The sequence below is a fragment of the Passer montanus genome, unplaced genomic scaffold (assembly GCF_014805655.1).
Source record: "Passer montanus isolate IOZ18808 unplaced genomic scaffold, ASM1480565v1 scaffold25, whole genome shotgun sequence".
In the NCBI taxonomy this organism is placed as follows: Eukaryota; Metazoa; Chordata; class Aves; order Passeriformes; family Passeridae; genus Passer; species Passer montanus.
Window position 1 is genome coordinate 9918869 of NW_024367149.1, and position 22183 is coordinate 9941051.

General features: G+C 39.5%; 1 long non-coding RNA gene across 1 annotated transcript; it reads right to left on the minus strand.

Moving 5' to 3' along the window:
- Positions 1-1024: 1024 nt before the first annotated feature.
- Positions 1025-19695, minus strand: LOC120503299. Its single transcript, XR_005627703.1, has 3 exons — positions 19507-19695; positions 6195-6332; positions 1025-2080 (listed from the first exon to the last, which is right to left on the minus strand). It is a non-coding gene; the product is annotated as an uncharacterized LOC120503299 (long non-coding RNA).
- Between the last annotated feature and the right edge of the window lie 2488 nt (positions 19696-22183).

Sequence of the window (22183 nt, forward strand, 5' to 3'; positions counted from 1 at the left end):
AGCAGTTTCATTTGCTGTCAAGTTCCCTTTATTTCCACTTCATGAGCTAGGTGCTGATGAAACACCCTGCCATGGTATACTCAACACTAAGATGTTTACTCTTTCCAGAAAGTACTTAGTCTGGACATTTGGTCTTGGGTGCATTGGAAATCCTGCTGGAAAATAAATACAAATACAGGCTGTGAAGTCTTTCTGCTCTTCAAAGAGCAGACTGTTGTTCCCCCTATCACCCACAAAAGCACATCAAAGTATTGTATCCTCCTTATGTTCTTCCTGGTGATCCTCCAAGGATTTTGTTGTTTAACATAGACCCTTGTTCAGAGTTGGGATCTAAAAGCCATTGTTGACTGGTGTGTTTGACAGCAAGCAAAAATCTTTATATGCATTTTGAACTCTCCTGTGGGGCCTTAAGCATTAACTTTCTGCTAGGTAGTCTGGAAAACCCGTGAGAGAATATTGGCTTTCCTTTCCTTAGGTATTTCTGGTGTAGTTCTGTTTTCTCCCTTGTAATCTAGGGGATTCTTTTCATAAAGATTTAAAGTTTCAGCAATAGCAATCTTGGCTGATTGGTCGTGCCAAAAGTTTCTACTGGAAATCTTGCAGAGAACCTGCTTAAAGGATTTACACAAGATCTTCTGCTCTTTTTTTGTTGTTTGTTTGTTTTTGCTGTTGTTGTTATTGTTACAGATTGTACATTTATTGCTGAACAAAAAATCTTCATGGGTAGAAGGTGCACACTTCTTATGTGAACAGCTTTGGCTATTCAGTGCATTTGGGTAGTCTGAGGAACAGGAGGAGTACATGAGATGGTGCAGAAGCCCCAGCACTTGCTTCCTGGAGCATATGGTGCTTCTGGTCTGCGGACACGTGTCTGTGTCTGTAAGAACTGAGCTACGAAATGTAGCCAGTCACTCTGCATATGCTGCTGCCTACGAGTCCTTGCAGTGGTTAAAGATGGTTTAATTGGCTGCAGGAAGTATAACCCTCTGTCTCATACAGGAAGAAAAAATCCTTTATGCTTAACAAGCCTTAAATCTTTTATTTCGAGTTGTAGCTGCTACATTATCTGAGTGCATGCAGCCACTGAAACCAGACAGAACACAGTGAGTAAAGTATCCATTGTGGAGAAAACATGGGGAGATGTGATGTGCTCTTCAAGCTCCAAATTTGCCAAACTGTTTTCCCATAACATGTAAGTTACAGTGCACTAACTGACAAACAAAAAAAGCTTTTATCAGTATTTGTGTGGTGTGGGAACCAAACAAACCAATTTTGCAATTTGTGACTGCTTAATTATGTGATTGGAGGCCAGGCCTGTTGCAGATAGCAAAACAATTTTAATTCTGTCCCACAGTGGAAGGTTTAAAAGTATTTTAAAAGGTTTTACAGCATTAAAAATGCACTAAATATTTTGTTTATTGCTGGACACAATTAATGACATGCATTCTGCATTGCATATCTTCTCAAACAGCAAAGTTTTGGACACAAAGTTGGTGGACACTTGGAGAGAGGAAAAGATCCATGCCCCGTTGCCCAGAGTGCATTTCATAGCAGCTCCTTATCCCAAACCATGTGTCTTCCCGTGACTGTACTTTCTGTATGTAGTGGGAGTAATATCTCTCACCTACTGACCAGGCTGCTGCTCCTGAGCCATTACACATCCACAGTTTGGCTGCCCGGGGAATTTGGAGGGGGAGAGGAGGAAGTAGGAGGCAGTGGCTTTGCTGTGGCTGCCTTACTGATCAGAGGTGGGATCAGAAAGTATCATCTTGGAGCAGATCCTCTGCTTGATTTCCCTCCAGAGGCAGCTGCCAATTGCTGCTTTTTCCCCAGAGGTAGAAAAATGTGATTTTACTAAGAGTTTTCTCAAGGTGAGGTGCTTGAATAGCAGTTGTCTGTTCCTTTGGCCAAAGGATAACTGGAGCTGCAGGCTGGGGTTTTTCTGTTGTAATGGAGTTGTAGCTATGCTGTGAATCAGTCTCTGATTCTTTCTGGATTCATTATGAATATGTCAGAGTTTGGGCTGGAGAAATCAGCTTGTTCGGTGTACTGGGGAGCTGAGCTGATTCCCTGTGGATTCCTAAAGAAAATGATGAAAGAAGGAAGCTCAGTGAAGTTTTCAGGAAGGACAGATAAGATGCAGGCAAAGCTTTTTTGTCACTGCCACTATGGCATCTGCTGACCCAAATGCCCACTGTCACACAAGGGAGCAAACTATTATTGGAGAGTAATTACTGCTGTGATGTCATGCAATTAACTTGATTCACTTGTACTGGCTGGAAGGTGGGAAGGGAGGTAGAGACATGAAACCTTTCTTCCTTGTACTGCTGTTTTACAGACTTGTAATACATGAGGAGAAAAAGCAATTAAATCAAATTTAGACCCACAGCACATGTAAATTATATGTTTAATACAGAAACATGCACCACTGTGAATGTCATGTTCAAACTCTATGCTAAACCCTAAGGAGTGCTCCTGTATGTCATAGACAGCACCAAGGGTCAAGTGTTTAAATAACAGTCTGCAGAAATATGATTTTTAAGTTACAGAAGAAATTATAATCTTATCAGTCCTGAAACTGAAGGAAAATTTCTATCAATAACCACAAAGAGACAGTTTCTCAACTCCAGTTAGGAAAAAAAAAAAAATCGGAGGCTGCCAACCTATAAATTCAGGGGCTCTGGATATTTTCTCCTTCACGAGGACAACTTCCAGCTCTGGAGTGCCCAGCCAGAGTAAACATGCAGCCTCCAGCCCACCTTCCCAGGTGATCCCATCTGCCCCACGGGGCTCCCGGTCCCTGAGCCAGCACAAACAGCCTTTGCTTCCAGTCCCAGCCCAGCTCCGGATCAGGCAGCCACCTGGGGAATTCTTGGGATATGCATCACTGAGCTGCCACAGTGATACTGTTCAGATCCAGGGACCTCCCCTAGACCCCTCTTACCTTGTTCTCCTCACATTTTAAAATTTCTACTCCAAAAGTGCCCAAGAAATATTTTGAGAAAAGATCCTACTGCCCTCCTTGCAGAGCAGGATCTCCAAAGCTGTGCTTACTGTTAGCTATGGTTTACTATAAAATGCTCCACTATTTTCCCAGAGCTGGGCACAGTGGAAATGAGCAATAATTAGGAGCAGGGCAGATGACCTTCTTTTGAACTTAATGATTCCTTTAAATTTTGATGAAAACTTATCTTTAACCTTTATCTCTATTTCTTCTTTTGGAGAGGGAGTGAAGTTTTGAGCTTTTTTTTTTCTATCCCTTGTCATTCTTTGCTGAGGGAGAGAGTACAAAATTGACTGAGAAAGGAATTTTATTCTGCAGCTTTTAAAGAGGGCAAGGGCATTGCAAGCAATGGAGATTAAAAAAAAAGAAAATGAAACTATAAAGAAGTACTTGACAGTGTCTCTTCTGCACTTATTGGAATATGCTGCTCAAGCTAAAAGAGAGGGCAAGAGGTAATCTGCTCTGCTATTTGCTTTTAATATGATCATGTTTTTGGCTCCCACTACATCTAATGCTGCTTGTATCATTCAAAAACACACCTCATTATCTCCTGGTAAATGTTGAGCTGCTGCAAAACCAATTTTAGTGGGTAGAGTGCCTCTGAGGTCAGGGTGTACATGAAATATGTAAGCTCAAAACATGTTTGCAATCAGTGACAATACTGCCTGCTAATGTGTTATTGCACCATTTGTCTTGCTCTTGGTCATAAATATTTTGTTTCTTAAGCTTTAAGGCAGCTCTATATCAGAGACTAAGTTTCATGTAACTGGTTTAGTCATTGTTGCTCTGACATTTATCTTGGATGCACCAACTTGTGTGTAGTCTGCTAAAATCAATACATAAAACATGTAAACTTAGTTGGAGAAGAGTGGGTGTCTTTTAAGCTTTTTTTCATATGGTAAGTAGAGGGCTGATATGAAAATCCTGCAGCTAATTTAAACAAGGGTGAGGGAGAAATTAGATTTTGCTCTCTGAGCCTCATTTTCAAGGAATAAAAAGCTCAGTCCAGGTTCAATGCAGCATTCTCGGAGCATTGAACAGAATCAGTCTTTGTTCTTCAGTGAAACTTATCTGTGGAGAAGCTGCATAACTTCCTGTGAAACTCAGCCCTGCAGATGTGCTGCGCTCGTTGTCCCTCTGCTTTTGCTTCCTTTGGTCAAGGAGTCAAGAATGGACACTTTGTGCTGGAGTGAAAATGATGCTGCCTGCTTTGCCCTCTGATGAGCTGGAGCCCTGCTCACCAAAGGGACATGACTTCCTGCCAGTTACTCTGCTGTTTGTTTATTTGTCAAGTGGAATGGGATAGCCCTCAGTGAAACCAAAGCCTCCCTCCTCCAAACCTCAGAAAAAGAGGCAGCAGGTTCTCGAGCAAGTGCAAACAACCTGAACTGATGCTGTAAATGCATAAATGTAGGCAATAAGCAAGTGGGGAGAGTGGATGTGGTAGACAGTAATTAAATAGTTTAGCTCTAGCAGGCATATGACTGGAGTTCAGGAGGTAGCTGATCCACTTTAACGAGTCAGAATATCAGAAAGTGAATTGTAGCAAATTAAGACTTTAAGTGGTTGGGCTATAAACCAGAACAGAAATTGATTTTCTAATAGTCTTGCATACTCCAAATATCCTTAAGTGCTTTATGTTTTAAATAGAGTAAATGCATAGCAAAATGAATTGGCTATTATGCACCAAATAGTACATTTGTTATTAAATCCTAGAACAAGATAGATTTTACCAGTATCTTTTCTCTAGGGATTTATTTAGCATAAAATTTACTTTCTGGAATGAAATTGTCCAGAAATCAAATCCCCGTTCGTGGCCCCTATGTGTTAGCTGCAGTACAAATAGAGTTAATAAGATCCCTGCTCCAAATAATCTGGGGCGTTAGAAGGCAAAAAGCACAGGGGTTAGTGAACACATCTGGCTTTCTCTGTTTGTCTCTATACATATTTGTGTTATATTTTCCCAGCTAAGAAGGATGAATCAAGCATTTTCTGACTTATAGATTGCCACAGAGGTGGGTGTGGGAATGACCAGAGAACTCTAGTGGGGCAGGGCAAGGGAGTTACAGAAAGAAGGGGGAGGAAAAAGAAACCAGAAATACATTGAGAATGAAAAGAGGCCAGTTGTGGAGCAAGAGAGGTCTGATCAGAAACGTGGCTATGTGGAGAGATGGGAATACCTATGGGATAAGTTTGTGCTGCTGCTGAGTGCAGCTAAGACTGCTGAGCAAGGTGATCCAGACTGGGGAAACTGATGACTGCAGGTCTGAGAAATAATGAAGTGCAGAAAGAGTAGGACAAGGGGATGTGCAGAGGTGAGAGGATGGGACTTGCAGTGTGTCCCATCCCCAGGGAGGATGGAAACATGTGACTGCTGTCAGGGAGAGGCTGGCAGAGGCATGAGTGGAGAATGTGAGTGCAGAGCCACTGGGTTCCTGTGGAGCTATCAGAATAATGCAATCTGACGACACACTGAAGAGGGACAGAGTTTCATTTTCATTTTTTTTTTTTTACTTGGTTTAAAATAATATAAAAGCAGTTAGAGTGATGTATGTTCATAGTCTGGGCAAGTGTTTTGCATTGTTTGATACATAATTCTTGCCCGTTTTCTCTAATTTTACAGTGGTCCAGGCAGCTTTCCCAGTAAAGTATTCCAGGCTCATATTTGTGGTGTGACATTTTGATAAGTATTGTCTGGGTTAATCCACTGTGGAATAATGGTTTGGATGATGCACCAGAGCACTGATTTCCCAACACAAATAAGCTGTAGTGAACGTTGTTTCCCTTTAGGAAGGGGATCACTAGATTCTTAGGTGAAGCAGTTACAAGGAAGAACCTGATTTGGTGTTTATTTTAAAGACAAAATGAGACATTTTAAGCAAATTACTGTCCATTTCTGACTGGAGGGGCTGGGGTTGTGCATAAAGATGCTGAGCTCTCTTGCCTCTCTCTCTTTCTGTCTCATTTGGAACATATTGAGGTACTGTAGGTTTGGAAGCCCAACTCATTATGAGGTTTACATAAACTGCCCAGTAAAAAGGGGATTATGTACCTTCCAAGAATATGCAAGTCATATTTGTACCCCTGTATTCCTTTCTTAGCAAACAGTTTTTTAGTCTTGGTGAAATACAAGTTACTCACAATAAGCTGAGCCTCTGTGCAAAGGTTAGAGCCTGAAATATGCTCTTACCCACTACATGGTGCTGTTTGTCTGTGTTATCTCATGCAAAGAAGAACTTCTTTCTCCTGCTTCTTATTGATTCCAGTAGGTGAAGGAAGAAACACCTGATTTATTAGTCATTGGTCCCTTTTCCTGAGGACTCAGCATCTGAAATAAATTGAATGGGGTTAAGAATGTACTTAGACCCAGACACAATTGTTTGTGTGCCTTGTCTTTACAATAAGAAAAAACTCAGAAGCAAATTCAAAGTGTCATTAGTGTCATGCTATAAATAAACAAAATGCTGTGCAGATAAGAGAATACCACATTTTCCATCTTGGAAATAGCTTACAAGCCATTAGGTGCAGGATAAGATATAGAACCACAGATTCAGAAAGGAAAAGTAAAGACAGATAAGTGCTGAGGAGCAGAACAAAAAAGCAATCTGTGACTGTGATATTTGGATTTTCCATCCTGACATGAAACTCTTCGCTCTAGAAACATGAGGAGACACCAGTATTACTTGGTAAGATGTTGTGCCTTGTTCTGTCTGCCTCTGAAAAGCATTCTCAAGGAATGGGAAGCTGACCTCAGCTGATCTGATGACATTTCTCCCATCATGGAGAGCCCCATTGACAATTCTGGGTCCTCTGTTTCTCTCCAGGACCAGCAGGAGTGAAGTGTCAGGAGGTTGGATGGGAAGCATTACAGCACACTGTATTTGGTGTATGCCATGGCCTGATGCATATCTGTGGAGTCAGATATAACAAAGAACTGCTCCTTCTGCATCTCAGACATCTCAGGAATCAGGGAGGTGTAACACATTATTTTTGTGCTTTTCCTCTTTTTTTTTTTTTCTTTTTTTTTTTTCTATGTTTTTGTGCTTTTCGTCTTTTTTTTTTTCTTTTTTTTTTTTTTTTTTTTTTTTTTTTTTTTTTTTTCTATTTTGCTGCACACAGCAGGCAAAGAAACTCCCTCTGTCTGGGCTGTCTGCAGCCCAGTAGATAAGAGAGCAAACACCTCCCATAGTGACAGGGACTCGTTCCAACCATTTGTTTTGAGTTGAATGGTAGATCTTGGAAAACATGTTTTCCATTCATAAAAAGGAAAAAAAAAACCCTACTCTCAATACTTTCTAATGCCATCCTCTGGAGGCTTGAGGGCCATGTGTCTCACACCCTTACTTTGGAGGTCTTGCTTTTATAGACTTTGTTTTTCACTCCCAGAGATTTATTGTCCCAGTGCAGAAACAGTCTGGCTATGCCTCGGCAGTAGAAATGCAGCCATCTATTTGCTAAGAACAAGCTTGTGGTTTACCAGAATATTTCTGTTTCCTTCTGAGGTTTCCAGCTAATGAAGGGGAATTTATCCAGTACATTTATTGACATTAAAATAAGAGTTGCAGTCCATAAATAATCCCATTGTTGTTTTAGTTTGCAGTTTAAAACATTTTGTCAGCAGCATTGTCGTCCACTGTGACTCAGCTTGTGTTTGTGCTCGTAGTATTAGAGCTGGTAACACAGACACACATACCAGCTGTTCCCACCAGGAAAGCTTCAAAGTACATTTTGAAATCATTCCTGAGCTTTTCAGCACTGAGCATCTTTGATCCCAAGCATGGAGACGACTTCACAGCTACTCCTCAAGTGACATCTATGAAGATAAAAGCAGGCCCCAGATTCATTTCTGGGTTTGTGCAAGCTCCTGCCAGCACAGAGAAGCAAGAAATCCGGTAAGGGACAGGTGAGCTGGCAGGAAAAGAGCCACCTCCCGTTTTACCCACTCACAGGAATGCTCCTGGCCCTGAACCCCCTCTAAAAGAGCATTCATAGGCAGAAGTGTCACCTTCTCTGTGCTGGATCCCTGCATTAGGAGAAGATGGAGGTTCATCAAGGGACACTCTGCAATTCCTGCATCCTTCTATTTCTGTTTTCTAGAATGTCAACCAGTTCTTTCATATCTGTCAGCCAGCTTTGCAAAAAAAGTCCTTTAGCACAAGGAAAAAGTCAGGTCTTCAGAATTAAGGCCATAAAGAATTATATTTGTTATATTGTCTTCTTTTTATGGGAATTCCAGTGGATGCAAGAAAAAATATAAAATAATTTCTACATAACATCCTCTTTGCAGGCAATGCACCATGTGCTGAATAAGACTTGATTTTCAAATGCAAAGTAATCAAGTTTCATAAATTTTAAACTCATGGCAAATTTTCACCTTGGTTGAAAAATTTTTGCTCTTCTTTGTGTGTTGATTTTATTATCAGCTAAGATTCCTGCAGAATTTTAAAATATATTTCAGAAAATATAAGGAACCACACCAGAAGACACACATGCTATAGACTTCATCTCCCTTTGTCTCTATGACCAGTTTGCTGGAGGAAAAAAAAACAAAAGGGTATTTAGAGTCAGACTTCATCTCCAAAATCCCTTTGTCTCTATGATCAGTTTACTGGAGGAAAATAAACAAAAGAGTATTTAGAGTGATGTGTTTTGAATGAACTTCATTCAGTTTTCTCTTCCAAGATGTGATGTCCAGTGCCACAGATTACACAGGAGTGTAAATATGTCTTTACAGTCACAAAAGTGTTATCTTACTGTTAAATATTCAGTAATCCGGAGCCACTTCAACAGATTATGCTTGACTTGCTTGTAAAATTTGCTTACACAGAGCTCAGTCCTGCCAAAGCACTTCTCTAGGTATTTACCTGCAGTGCTCAGCCTGCTGGCTGCCAGTCAGCTGGTATTAGCAGGAGGACAAGTGTGACACTCAAGAGGTAAAGCAAAGAAATTGGCAGGTATTTAAATCGATGTGTGAGCCAGCAAACAGGAGTGTTTTTAATATTAGTAGCATTTTAATCTTGTTCTCTAAACAAAAGAGGATTTACTTATTCATGGCTCAAGAATTACAAATTAATGTGTGGAACTGGAGTTAGAACTGAGGGCACTGTAAATTCCTATGATTCAGTGTATTTATTGTTTTAATTGTTCATATTTCCTTTGCTTTGGGGGATTTGGTCTTTGAGAGTAACATGATGGTCACTGCCACATCTGTCTTGGATTCCTTATTCCTTAAGAATAGCCCTAAGCAGAGAGTGTTACAGAAGTCTCTCATTAGGAAGGAGTAGTCTCAGTCTTTCATGTAGCTGTAGATGATAAAAGGCACTGATTTAGCACTGCTGCCTGAAATTCCACCAGCACTGCTGAACTCAGTAGGTCTTGTCCAAGAAAGCTATTTCCAGGGAGATTTGAGGACTTGTCTGTCCCTGCTGGTTAACTATGAGTCACCGTATCAAAAAACTAAAGAGTAGGTAAAAGCAAAAGGAAAAGTTCCGAAATTAGTTTCCTAGAGCATGTGAGGCTTCAATCTTTGAATCCAAAAGAAGTCCTGTGGCATTATCTACAAACTGGCAAGTGACCCTTGCCTGTGCCTGCACAAATAGCCATGAGCTCAGCAAGCACTGCCACTCAGCATCCTGTGTCTGACAAAGTTCATGACAGAAATGTGCAGAGTTTCTGCATTTTCACCTGCTGGCCTCACTCTCTTCCCATTCCCTGTAGCTCTCAAATATTAAAGGTGGCTGGAGCAATTCCCACAGTTCCCACTTAAGTTCTTTGGGTCCTTCTGCATCCCTCTCTTCCTGACCTACATGGAAGCAAGCTTGCATGGAGAGATTCTGAAAGGTTATTTCTCACAGCACCAGACAGCCTGAAATACATCTTACTCATGGCAAAACAAGGCATCCTAAAGTTGGGCAACATGTGCAGCTATAGCAGATGTTTCTGGATACACAGAAAATTTGGAATGAGTTTATGATTTGTGTTAATATCAGCTTAGCCATAGCTCAAATAATGTCCTGGAACAGAGATTATCAGTGTCCAGTTGCACCTCTGAAGATACAGATAAAAAATAAAACCCAAAGAGGGGGCTCATCTCATAACCAGGTTTCAGGTGACTCAACAGTTGCATTTTATGTGTTATATCATCCACCCATTAAAATAGTTTTAGACCTGTAAAAACAGATTGAAAGGGACTAAGAAAATGAATGGAACAAGCTATTCTGGATTTTCATTTAGGATGGGATTACTTTAGAATTAATAAATGCTTTTGGGATGGGATAGTGAATCATTATGGCAATGTTCAGCAATTGTGCCCTTCCTAAGCAAAGTCTTAAATACTGGTCCACTTCTTCTACTATGTCAGGGATCTTTTTCCTGATGATAACTTACTTCTTTAATTATCTACAATTGATTTGCCTAAGTCATATAGAGATTATCATATAACATGAAAACTATCAAACATTGTTAACTTAAAAAAATTTTATATCAGCCAATCTTAAGCCGAGTAGCTATCATATAGAATTCAATAGGAAAACAAAAATTCTGTCCTCCTGAATAAGATTTTTTCCAATTGGCTGGCACACGGAATGAGTTCATCATATAGATGCCAATTTACAAATATGTCCAATAATAGTAGGGGGAGCAACTGTTCCACAGCTCTGCCAGTGTTCATCAGACACACTGACAGTAGCCACATCATTAATCTCATGGTATATTAGAAATAAAGTCACCGGAATGGAATGGTGTCAAAGGATAAATGTTTCCCCCTTTGAAAATAAACTTCTCAGTTTCACCTCATTGTGTAGCCTTTTTTTTTTCCTTTCCCCCTCCCCCTTTTCACCCGCCCTCCTATAAATCCTTTGGTTTCACCTGGCATTTAGGTAACAGTAGGAGACCAATATCCTGTGTCAGAGCTCATTCTACAGTTATCAGTTTAGCATACCCTTAAATCCCCACGATTGCTGTGCCAAGACCAATCCTTCCTCTGCGAGGTTAAACATATGCATTACATATTGAAACAATGTAAGTAGCATGTAATTAGCGCTGTTTATGCATTCGCACTTTAAATTATACTTCTAAACCTATGATGTTTTTCAAGGCACTTCATGTTAGAGAGACTTAAATGAGCATTCATCTTGTCATTTTTAACTTTATTCATAAATAACCCTCTAAATATATTTGAATGGTTTATTACATTAGAGCCCATGAACTGACATACACATTCTTCCCTAAGAGAATATAGTTCTTAATAAAACATCCTTTAAAATTATAAAACCCGTGAACATGGCAATTAAATTTACAAACAGTGTCATCAACAACTTTGACAAAAGATGTTTGAAGAGGGGGGAGTGTTGGGGGCCTTTTTTCTGTCCTTTTTTTATTTCTTTTTTTTTCCCCTCCTCTTTTTTTCCCTTTTTTTAAAGCCTTGTTCCATAAGGATTATAGCTCCCCCGCTGTTTGGAAAAGATAATTTCACTTGTAACACTAATAACTTGAGCAGGGAGAAGGCTGGCTGGGTGAATGGAATGCACTTCACTGCACATCTTGGCTTCGCTAGAAATCGGAAACAGATGGTCCTTGCGGCTGGCTTCCCACTCGGGCCCGCTCAGTGCCAGCCTGTGGTCGTTGGCTGGTTGCTGCTGGCACTGTGTGACTTGAACATAGTAGGACAGTGGCAAAAGAAATCAAATCTTTTTCATTGAGCACCAAACTGTAATGAAATTTGACAGATCTGACATTCTATACCCAACATCTAGTTAGAATATATTAACCTTTTAGTTTTCTTGAGCTTCTCTCCTACTAGTTATGAATCTCCTTATTAAGGGGTTGCAGTGGTTCTGGAGATGGCAGGAAAGCAGTATCTTCTGCATGCCCTCTAATACTGGAACCCAAAATGCATAATTCAAATAGTAAAGGAATTGTGGGTCTTTTAACCCCTCCCAAATTCATCTACAAAAACCCCCTATGCTAGTAATAGAAATAGTGGTTAGGCTCTTTTGTTAATATTTAATTCTAAGGACAAAAAGAAAATAATAGTAAAGTATTCCACCCCTGTGCACTCAGTATTTTGTGTGTATCCCCACCCACTGAGGCAATAGCTTTGACCCAGCTGCATCCAAACTGACTTTGTGATTTCAAAGAATACTTTCATTTCAAATTCTATGAATTTGCATTTACTTAGATAGTACAGATTAGTCCAGGGCAGGGTTCCTCCTTTCCTCTAAAGGCTTCTCTCAATATATGCTTGATATTGAGTTTTTTTAAGACCCTGCTCAGTCCTTCTTGAGGTCATGTTGGCTGTCACACGGGCCTTGAGCCAGCCAAGTGTGTGCTCCTGGGGGACATGGACCTCTCGTGGATGAAGAGCACGTTGAAATGTTGTACTGAGTTATGGTCACAGATTAAGAAATAGTTGGTTATATTTAGACTTAAAAATAAATCTGTTTTATGTTCCTTTGCATTTTGGGTTGATAGAGAAGAATTTTTACTTATTTTTTAAAAATGTTTGTATGTGTCATTCCTTTGCCTTCAGTCCTTTCATCTGTTCCTCCTGTTTCTTTCAGACATGAAGTCACAGCACTGTCTGTGATGTCAGTGTGTTTCCATATTGACAGACCGTTCTGTCAGAAACAAGATCTTGATGCTTGTTTCAGATGAGGGAAAAGGGGAATACAGATGGTAGGAAGAAAATCAGAGGAGTGAGAGGGGAGCAGGGAGAAACACACACAACAGAGATACAGGGGAAAATGCAGAGTCCAAACCCAACTTTTCCTGCAGAGGGCAAAGGACTACTTTCCCTGCCTTCAGGAAGAGCTTCCAAAATGTGTGTGTAACATTGAGCAACCCGTAGAAGCTTTACCATTGCACTGGTTTTGGCTCAGGAGTCCTTGAAGGTGCAGCAGCAGTGGTCACATGCTGCTCCTCTCCTTGTTTACGCCTTCAGCAACAGCAGATCCTCTTGATTGAAGCCAGGATTATAGGATTTCCAAAAGCTAGAGCATACTCGTTGTTAGCAACTTTGCATCAGTTCAGAGGCTGCCTAAAAATCAACTGCCTGCTCTCACGTGGCGCTTGAACTAATTGTCGCTGTTCGAGATAAGGAAATCCTCCTTGTAACTCATAGAAGTTGAGGCTTCCCAAGGAAAACGCCTCCAAAATTAGGAACAGATCTAAATCACACTGTTGCAATGAGCTGAAAAGGTTCTGAGCGATTGCAACTGGAGAAATAGGGGAGGAAAAAGGAACAAAGAGAGGGCAATGGGCACTGTGCAAGTAATAGATAATCTAATAACGAGGTCTAAGATCCCAAAGATGTGTCTGGCACGGGGAACTGCCCTCAGTTCTACCGCATTTCTTTCACCGATGTGAACAGTAGAAGCCAACATTTGGAGAAACCACCCGTAGGGGAGGAAAAAGGAACAAAGAGAGGGTTAATGGGCAATGGGCACTGTGCAAGTAATAGATAATCTAATAACGAGGTCTAAGATCCCAAAGATGTGTCTGGCACGGGGAACTGCCCTCAGTTCTACCGCATTTCTTTCACCGATGTGAACAGTAGAAGCCAACATTTGGAGAAACCACCCACCATGCCAACATTTCTAATGCTCTCATGCATTCGGTTTCCAGTAGACTGTAAAATGCCAGCTTGATACAGTCATCTGAATCAATATACTTTATTAGCCTTTTTTTAGCTTTCTTTCCTGTTTCCGTGCACTTGATAGGAACAACAATATCCTCATCCAAACTTGCATCTATAGGAAGATAGAGGGGCCTGCTCGTGCTGTGTGAGCTGCAGCAGGTAACTCTGCTCAACAATTGAGCAAATTATTTGTGGGTAGTTGGCCACTTCTTCAGTAGGAAGTTGGAAAGAAACTGGCAAGTGCTTCAATCCATTGCTTGAGGCCTAAAGCTGTCAGAAGACAAATCTCCTGTAGCCCACAACACACACACCTAACTTATTTCCAACTTGAAATACCACTCTATACTGCAAGCATTTTTATTTTGCAGCTGTATCTGCACAAATGTCGATGCCACACGAAGGCTTTTTCTTTCTTCAGATCTGATTTAGAAGCAAATATCTTTGTTGCTTATTAGTCTTTGGAAGGCATCGTTTTGTCCCAGTACTATTCACAGGGAGTGTTGTGCAGAATGCTGATTGACAAGAGTTAAATTCAAAACATGTAGCCATTTTCTGGTGTGTGGTTTTTTTCCTGATTGAAGGAAAACTACTTAGATGTTTGTTTCCAAAACGGCATCTGTCAGCAATCAAAGGGGAAAAATTGCATAAAACAAATGCAATTGTTTGGAGTAGCATTTCCTGGATCATGTTAAATGCTTGATTTGCTCCCCATTATGCTCACCAAATAATTTTATTTTCCACAATAATTGCAATATTTAACATGTTGTATTTAATCTTGTTTTAATGCTATTAACAACAGCCGCTTATGAAAGGAGTAATTGCTCTACGGGTAAGAACCCACCATCCCCAGCATCAGAAAGAACAATGGCAAAGTTAACTGCACCTAATTGTTCTGAATTTAAAATGCTGTTAACCAAGAGCACTCCTAATTTCTTTGCACATAACCACTCCACTGTCAGGAAGGAAATGGTTTCATGCTTCTGTCATCCATAATCTGAAAAGTGTATGTTCTAAAAAAAATATTTAGCTGGTGTGTTTACAATTAATATTGGGAGGTAAAATCATATGTTGGTATAGGAAGAAGTGGTTAATACAGCATTCCACAGAAAGTTTGTCAGTAGATCTCTAACTACACCCAGTGCTAAAACCCCATATAGAATACAGATTTATCAGAACTTGCCTGGAATGACATGCAGCACAACTGGGTATGAAATACTAAATAAATAATAAGCAGGGCGGGTAAGATGATGGGTTTGAGAGGTAGGAGCAGAGAGAGCAGCAGAAAATTGAATCTGACACCAATTCAAGGGCTGATTGTTACTACGAGTTTTCCTTTATATTTTGTGTGACTATTTGGAGAGGGAGGTTTTTTTCCCAATAAGCAGTGAGCCTGAAAGGACAGGTAGTGTTAGCAAACCTGCAGTAACAGAAGACAATAAATACTTTGGCTAGCCAGAGCAAGGACAGTTCCTGGCACAGTGTCCATTTTTTTTTTTCTGGACCCAAAATAAAACTTAACACTTCCCATGCTAGTCAGACCCTTTTCTGTAAATAGCAGTGGGATTGTACCTGCTATCTGGAGCTAAACATACAAACTGGGATGCTGTAGTCACGTAGATCATTCACTGATGTTTAGACCAAACATATTGTAAGATTTGGGGCAAAAAAACCCCAAACCCCTGCATATTACATTAGCAGTTCATGCTTGCACTATATCATTTGCTTATCATCTCACACATCACAGAAATGCAAGGGTATTATTGAAGCTCAGTACAAGTTAGTTCTGTTCTGTACTGAATGGCAGTTCTGTAATCTGTGCAGCCCAGAATTACAATTTTGCTGTAGCCAAATAGTTAAACAACAGTTAATACACAAAATAATCCAAATAAGAATTGTGCACCCACGAGCTCCTCTTGCTGATACAAACAAAAACTGATATTGTTTAAAATTGAGTAGATGTTTTTAATACATTTTCTTCTCGTGTCCAAATCACAAAAAAGATTTGCAGAATGTAGCTGTTTCTGAGTGAGCAAGTTGTATCAGCCATAGCTCCTCAACCCTAAGAAATATTCCTGGCAAGAGTGTGTTTGCCAGTTCAGAAGTTCATTTTTTCGAGCACTTGAGGAAAGGCTCTACTGTATAGGCTGGAGTGCCCTGTCAGGGACTGTGGTGGTCACAGCCGAGCAACCGTCGCTCCGTGTGACACAGCGGGGTGATTTAAATGGAAAGCATTCACTGCCTGCTTAATAGTCAGCTGTCACAAAAGTAGTACTTCAGTTGGGTTTACAGTGCACCAGGAGAAGTGGGAAAATGAGATGAGAAAATCTATGATTATCTCTGGCTTTGCTAGGCAGGAAAAGATTTTAATATCAGACAATAACATGATTTCATAACTTTTCAAAGCAGTTTGTTTTGGGGCTGTCTTTTCCCAACTTGTCTGTCAATTCCTCACGTAAATTTTGAGTGTGGCAGAGAAGTTTTGCAGGAAGGAGAAACAAACCTCTGTGAGTTTGGCAGCTGTCACCTGATGGGATTAAGAAATGTAACATTAAATACCACATTTTAAAAAATATTCTAGCAAAATGATATTTTACAAATAAATAAAAAGGGAATTGTTCAGTTCTTAGAGGGCATTTTGAACCTTCATATGAAAAGTCATTCATTTAAACAATATGATCTGATATCTAAAATCAAGAAGCAATAAATAGCCAAAACTTGAGCGTCTCGAAAAACCACAAATCATTTGATTCATTCAGAAAGCGTCTATCACTTGATGGAGAAATTAACTTGGACAGTTTACACTTTTGTTTTGCCTTTCACTGCTTAAATTATTACATGCACAATTATGAAAGAAAGGAAGAAAAACGCTATTTTTTTCTTTTTTTGCTCAGCCTTTTCCCCCCCAGTCACGTACATGAGAAAAGTAGCTGCGATAAACAGATACTGAATCAGACTGAAAGTCTTTTTAAAAAAAAACACCCAAAACATTGCATGATAGTCTCTAAGCAGTTCCATCTGTCAAGCAGAAATTTTAGGCTAATAGCCTGTGGCGATCTCCCTCCACAGTCCACTACCTGCCTTTGTCCTATTAAATCTCTTTATTCTTCTTAAAAAATAAAAAAGAGGAAAGAAAAACCTTGCAGACCAAAATCATCTGAGTGATGAAGCCCTAATTTTGACCGCCTCTCTTTGATGTTGAGCAGTGGGTTCTTATTTAAAAAAAAAAAAAGGAGTGAGTGAGAGGGGGGGAGAGAGGGAGAGAGAGAGAGGGAGAGAGAGAGAGGAGAAGACAGTGCTAGGAGCAGATGACTTTTCATCTCCACTTCACCTTGCCACTGGGTCTGTGAGAGATTGGTTCATTGTCAAGGAGATTTTTTTTTTTTACCCATGATTCCATATGGTATGGACCGGGCTACATGTTGCCCAACATGCCAGTGCAAATGTTTTCTCAATTAGGTGTCTTATCTCCCGTGAGTTAGCATCAGATGAAGCTTGCTGACAGCATAATGGCAGGGAAAACCTCCGACGGCTCCATCAAATGGCAGCTCTGCTACGACATCTCGGCCAGAACTTGGTGGATGGTGAGTTGGCAGCAGGGCTGCTTTTTTTTTTCTCCCTTTTCTACTTTCCCTCCCTCTTTGACAAAATGTCCCAGACCTCACATTTATCAAATTAACATTTGATTTTTTTCACACTCTTCAGTAGAGCAGCCTCACACTTGTCCCACTTGTGTGCTTTCCCCTGTGTAACAGGAGACTGTTAATGTGCACTACAGTTTCCAGAGGGAAGCTTTTTCAATTCTCCTTAAAGGAAAAAAAAAAAAAAAGTATGCAAAGAAGTAGTTTGAAAAAGCCTTGTTGTGCAGAGAAACTTGTCTCAGTCGGCTGCCTAACGCTCAGTTTGTTTTATTTTATCTGCTGCTTTCCAGCGTCCGTGTGCGCGTGCATTTTTCACTATGCAGTATTTTGTAAAAAGGGAAGGTGGAAAGTTCAGTCCGTTACAAAGCGAGTCGATCCCTGTAAAAGCCTGGAACGGTGCGGTCGTGGCGTGGTGCAAAATCACCACGTGTGAGAGGAGCGCGGTTTGCGAGGTGCTGCCGTTCATCCGAGACCCCGATCTAACTTTTCCCTCCGCTTGTTTGCGTTAGAACAGGTTCCCGGGCTGTGCTGACCTGGAGCCATGTGTTACAGATCCCACATAGTCTGGCTCTAGCTGCTTTTGGGCACAATTAAAGTTTCAATAAAGTCCCAACGTGCTCCGTAGAACGAGTTAACTAGCATGTCATGGTCAGCCGGGCCAGACAACCTTTGACATCTTGAATCTATAAGAGGTATAGTGAGTTAGGAGGATGCACAATAGCCCATTGTAGCAGAAGATGCAAGTCCTGTTGCGAGGAAGAGAGTCCTCAAATCATTACTGCCCTCGTTAGCGTGTTGTCCGTTAGGGATTAATTCGTTAGCAGCGCATTTTTAGTTTTCTGTAATTATTATTCTTGTGGCAAGCGTGAATTCTTCCAGTGAGAGGAAAAGTTTGCTGCCAGGACAATGAATGTATTATCCGCTCCTAACTGGACCGTGAACCTCAGCTCATTTCACATAGATATCAGTTAAAAAAGGACTGGCGAGTGGAATTACAAAACAAGGCATGATCACTTTCATTGTATGATACGCTGAAACAAGTCGGGGGCTTTCCCTCCCCCTCGCCGCCCCGGACCAATTTTGGTATCATTTGGAAAGTTTAAGACCTCAGAGGACTTGAAAGACTTTTAAAAGTGAGATCCGGAAGGTTTTTATTCTGCAGCTTGGTGGTAGCCATTGTGTATATCATGTGGCTTGTATTTAAAGGTGTTTGGGCTCGGGGTTTTCCTTTTTTTTTTTTTTTCTAAACTCTTAATTTTTTAAGCGTCTATTAGAGGTTTGCCAGCGGTTGCCAGTGAAATGTAACATGCAGTGTTTGGTTAATGGGAATAGGGAAGGCTAACCACTTTACTTATAGTACTGATTTTCCAATTAGACTTTCTGCCAGGAGAAGTTGGAGGGGGAAGGGGTATTTGCATGCACATAAACTGTTGATTATTCATGTGACTTTTTTTTTTTAGCTCGTTAAACCCCTGTAAATAAGGCTATTGATTTTTACTTATCATTTTCAAAACAAAGTTTTTCAAGTACCTGTTTTAGCCACAAGATTTATATCTTGCTGTGATTTTGCCTTATTCCAAGCCATTTGTATATTTTATTACCACTCCTCTTTTATTGTCTATCGGCTTCTTTTATTATGAGGTATGTCCGTGTTTATTATTTAATAAGTATCCTCAAATGTTACTAGGCAGTTATTAGCACTCTAGAGAAAGTGTCCAAGGAAGTTTCATTTCAGTCACATCTATTTCACAGATGTTTCAGTGCTGTGAATATAATATGTAAAAATCCTGGAAACATTTAGTAATGCACTTGCCTAAAAATAAACAGTTTTATAACCACACATGCTGTTGTTTAGATTAAACATTGCAGAAAGTTCTCCTTAAACTTGAACGTCACACCATTTATTTTCTAACAGAAAAAAAATCACTTAAATAGCTTTTTTTTGGTAAAAGTTGTGGTAGATAAGAGATGTTATTTTTAGCTGAAGTGAATAATTCAAGATCTTTACAATAGATGTGTTAATTGCAAATAATTTTCATACAAAGTTTCAATTATTGATGGAGTAATAAGCAGTTTTTCATGCATTATGAATCTAAAACACACAACAAAAATAGATTTTTTTTCACCCCCCCCCCAAACCTCATCCCATTTGCCACATTCTTTTCATCAAAAGTAAGCTAGAGAGCAGATTTTAATGTTTTAAAGACAAATAAAGCTTTGAAAATTACCTCATGCATCGTCTGGCTGCACAAAATCTCAGCTGCACAGTGCTAAACTTCGGTTTGGTACTGCCAGCATACAAAGAGATGAGTGAATACCCCTTGCACCCATATGGACTCAGCTGCCAGCACTGGGATATGCAATTTTGCTTTTTAATGAATCGTAAACAATTTGTGTGTCAAGCGAGGGAGTTTGGGTTTTTTTCTGGAGCAGGTTCTAAATCCATTTGAAGCTATAGCTGGGTACTGTACTGGAGCATTATGCCCAAATTTAAAGGTTCTGTGTCACTGGGATGAAAAGACCTGTTATAATGAAAGAAACGGCTTTATAAAAGACTGGGTGTAGTAATCTCTCTCTCTTTCTTGCTTGCTTTCTTTCTTTCTTTCCCTCTCTCTGTCTCTCAACCTCACACTCTCCCTCTTTCACCCCAGTCTATAGCATGTTTATAGCCAGCTCTGGAGATAATGGAGATTGGTTGATTGCATGATTAGTAAAATGAATGGATTTTAGCATAGGGCAAAGCAGCTTGCAATTTTGAAAGGTGGCTTTAAAATGCAGAGTTCTAATTTTGACCTTATTTTCTTTCATAGATAATCTTTATTAATGCTCCTTTAATTCGTTTTTCCTCATCACAGCTAGTTTTTCTCCACAGCCATCTGATGGAATGGCTAATATATTTTATCTTGCTCGCCAAAACAGCAAGAGGTCAAAGTAAAAGAAAAAATGTTATTTCCCTTTCTTGTAGACAGTTGTAAATGTTTCAAACTATTTCAGCAGAAGCTGCAGGGTTTGTACATTTCAGTAATATTTGCATTTGTCTCTGCTGTTTTAAGGCGCTCTTACACCTAATCTACTTTTTTTATGCTTTAGTCAAGTAAATGCAGAAACAATTATTATTCTGTCTATATTGTAATGTGACATTTTAGCATAAAATTTCCCCCAAATGCTGTGAATTTGTGTAAGAAGGAGTTACATTTTTTTTTTTATATATATATATATATATAATAGCAAATAATTTAACCAATATGGGAGCCTGAAGATAAAAGGTGAATTTGTTGGAAAAATTATCATTATTTTGTTTTTATTGGCACTTTCAATTGAAATTTGCTAGTGTTATAGAGACACTAAAGGGTTAGTTATAGAAAAGTTTCAGTACTCTGTCTTGCATTTGTAACAAATATGTGCAGCTGTGCTACTTTTATAAACATTTATTTCAAGCTGATTATTTTTTTTAATTATTTGCTCTAGCAAGCCAGTATGATGTGACCATAATATGTTTAATAAGGGATTGTCTGCAAAATTCCTTTGCACGGGGTTATTGAAATAGATGTGCAGCAAAGGTATATACTGGAGGGAAAATCCTCCTTGGCAAAACAAAACTAAAGAGCCCAAATTGGGCCAAATTCTGCTCAAGGTTTACGCTGCCACCAGCCTGAAGTTGCTGCCTTGGGAGGAGTGGAGCGACTCCAGGTTTGCTCACCTGGAGTTCCAACCTGGACTGAGTTCCAACCTGGACCCATAATTTGAGTTATCTCCATCCAAACAGGTTCAAACCCCCAAACTGTGCTCTTTGTGAAACATGTGAAGGGAAAAAAAGCCTCATTAATAAGTAAGAAGCCATTTCAAATGACTCTATGTATGAGCAAACTGCTGTTATTGAATGCGACAGTTAAAGCACATCTTCCAGTCATTTCCAAAATAATTATTTTCTAATTTTATTATCCCACTCTAGATCCACAGTTCAGTGTGAATGTCTTTATTTTCTGTCGAAGCCATGAGTGAAACCAGAATTTATTAAAAATAGTCAGCCTAGACTTAAAATGGTCATTTAGTTACTTTAAAGGTTCTTAACATCTTTTTTTCACTGAAGCTTTTGGTGACTACTTTTCTTCCACACCTCTGTTTTTTTCAGAGGAATAGCTGGAATTGCACAGGTAATTAATGCAATTTTTAAAAAAATGAAAATATCAAAATGTTGTTAGTATTTCCATCAATTAAGAATTAATAGAATCCTCACTATAAATCTCATTGCAAATGAAAATAAAAATGATGGCGCATCTAATAGATACTTAATTTCATCATATGGAAAGTTAATTGGCACTGCCAAAATACTCAAAAAAGTATTTTTTATTTAAATCACTGAGCGTATCTGTACACACTTTCAGTCCAAGTTTATCATGGTAATCCCCACATGCTGTTGAACCGTCCGTGGCTTTGCTGATTTGTGCTTCTTACTTATGATTTACGGTATATCAAAAGGCATACATGTAGCAATAATTATCCTGCTCCTGCCCTGTAAAAATAACAAAGTGCGAACAGTGTAACATTGCAGCATGGATTTCCTTTCTTTTATACAGTAACTCTTGTATGTTCATACGCTGTTCAGCTGCTGTATAAATATTTTTAATAAAATTATTCCTTCTCTATCAGAGTTGCTAAATTCTCTGTATAGCTTAAACACTTCAGTGCATCATTATACATATTTTATATTGTCTTCATTTTCTATAAGTGGCCTCCTCTTGCTTACAAGTATTTGTCTTAGTTGTTTTCTACTCTTTTTCCTTCACCTGTCCTGAATATTGCCATGAATGTTTCTAATTTAAAGCCAGAGGAGTCAGTGGCTGATTAGAAGACAGGAAATTGGAGGATTAAACTGTCTGGTTGAACTTCCTTTACTTATCAGTA